Raw genomic sequence first — 2,500 nt, forward strand, 5'->3', positions numbered from 1 at the left:
TAAACGTACATAGATGTCTAATATTACTATTGAATAATGGCATTTAAAAGTATATCAAAGGACAGTAGTAACCTGTGTGAAGCGTTCATGAAATGTTTAACTAGAACATTTTGAATGCTTCTTAAAACTTACCAAATGTTCACGCTTAACATTAATTTCATAGAATATAGGGACATGAACGGAACTAATTTAGCCTAGGTACATTAAATTACCTAGGTACTGAAATAATCGGTGGTTAGGTTAATGTTTTGTCGGTAAAAAAAATTCTGGATGTTTTGCTATATCTGTATTCGTTTGCAATGTTGTGAAATATCCGCTAATGCCAAGATAATGAAGTGCTTTGGATGAAGTGTTCTACATTTTTTGACCATATAAGGATACATTTCAATGTAATTAAATCTTATTATAATAGTGAACCCAGTTACAGACCAAAAGTCGTGACAAAGATAGATATGGGGACTGTTTTATATAACCGCTCAAAAATACATTGTAAACAAATAAATTTCTGGAAATATAAAAGAATTTCCAGTACAGTAAACGTATTATTCAGTTTTAAAAATTGTATAAAAAGCAGTAAATATCAGTTTCTCACGAGAAAGCGTCGATATGATGCAGGTCAGAGTTGAAGAATACGCGCAAATTTCAAATAATCGCAATTTTAAAATACCTTCTAACTCAATAAACAGGTTACAGCGCTCAAATCCGGACAAATTCGAATATTCCGCCTTGTCGTAGTTCCACTTGAGGTCACGATTGACGTTCTTGAAAACTATAGGCATCTAGTAAACAGTCATAACCTCAAGATGGCCATAGACAAGTATACGTACAAGTGCGGAGTACAATCGAAGAGCCAATATCATTGGCCTGTACTATGTTAGTATAATGAATAGAATTGGGAGGAATAATCAGATGTGTCTTTGGTGAATATATTCTTCCAGATTATCGGGAATTCTTTAGCAAGAGGAAGAACACAAGTCTTTTTCTTAATATATGTACCCTCATCTCTTAGAGACATCATTCAATCTCCCTCCATGTCTAATATCTAAGGTCCACTGTCCGAAATAATACATTTTCCCAACTAATTCTCTTTTTTATCACCTCTTCTGCTTTTCTCGTCTCTTTTTACTGTTAACATACATCTATCCCTTCTAAATTCCCGATTTTCGTGTTTTTAACCTTTTTTTATTTATACAGCGCAATTTCACCTTTCCTTTGTTTAACTCACCATATACTCACAATGCGTCTTCAACCATTGCTTCTTCTGCTACGACCAGTCTCAATTTATTATTATTAATATTCAGCACTGTCTTCGTACTTACTTGACTCCATGCTCCCGTGTAATCTTCCATTTCCAACTCCCATCGTATCTTTCTAATCATCTCGTCCATAAATCCAACTGTTTCATAGTCCTCTTAAATTATCAACTGTCCATAAATAGTTGGTTTCATTTTTGGCTTGAGGTAACCCTTTCTCGATACATTCATATGTATATGCAATTACAGGGTGTGTTTACAAAGTATTGCAATTGAATTTCCCGCTCCGTTCCTATTGGTCGGAGTGAGCTGGAACCACTTATGGCGGGGGGGGGGGGGGACCGCTAATCTTCGCTGCTCAATAATCACTAAGTTTTGTGCCAAACTGAATTAAAATCTCTTGAGAGGATACTGACAAAATGATTCGTGAGGCTTACTTACGCGGACTCCGCTCTATCCTATTGACAAGTTTCGAGGTGTATAAAGGCCTTTAAGGTGGGCCGGGAAGAGGTTCAGGACAACGCTCTGGGCGGACATCAACAAGGAAAACCGACAACAATGTGGCTCGTGTTCGACAATTGTTGGACTCTGACGGTCGTTTGAGTATCAAGATGGCTGCCAATAAACTGAAATTGTCGTCTTCTGTTGTGTTATGCCTTGTTACTGATGATTTAGCTATGAAAAATCGTGCGCCAAGTTCGTTCCCTATGGTGTTTGCCACAACGCGCTACGAGTCCCGGTGTTCCTGGCCAAACACCAGGTGCCAAAGCTGCCCCACCAGGTGCCATGTAGTCCTGAAGTCGCCACAGAAGACTTCTTTTTGTTCCCTCGGATTAAGGAAGCCCTGAAAGAAACTCGTTTTTCGTCCATAGAAGAGATGAAATCAGCTCCGTGACGAAGACGCCTTTGCGATGTGACGCCCGAAGACGCCTTTCTAGGGCACGTACCGGTCGAGGCCGGCCCAACGAGAGTATTTGGATCAATTTTAAGTGTTGTAGCAAATCTGGTCAATATGTGGGAAAAAATAATTTCATTAATTTCGGAACGCACCCTCTATATATCCTTTTTTTCTAGTTGGAACCTTTCCCTCGCTCAATAATCGAGGTTTAGCATAGCATTAGAGGTAGGCAAAAGCGCAGGGCATATTTTGGGAGGAAAATAGATTATGGACCGTAGCTTTTTGTCACTTCAGATCAGGATTCTAAGTGTCTTTAAGATCCGAAAAATAATAGAACAATTAAACATGG

Source organism: Hetaerina americana, unplaced genomic scaffold (assembly GCF_022747635.1).
Source record: "Hetaerina americana unplaced genomic scaffold, ioHetAmer1.1.p SCAF_205, whole genome shotgun sequence".
Classification (NCBI taxonomy): Eukaryota; Metazoa; Arthropoda; class Insecta; order Odonata; family Calopterygidae; genus Hetaerina; species Hetaerina americana.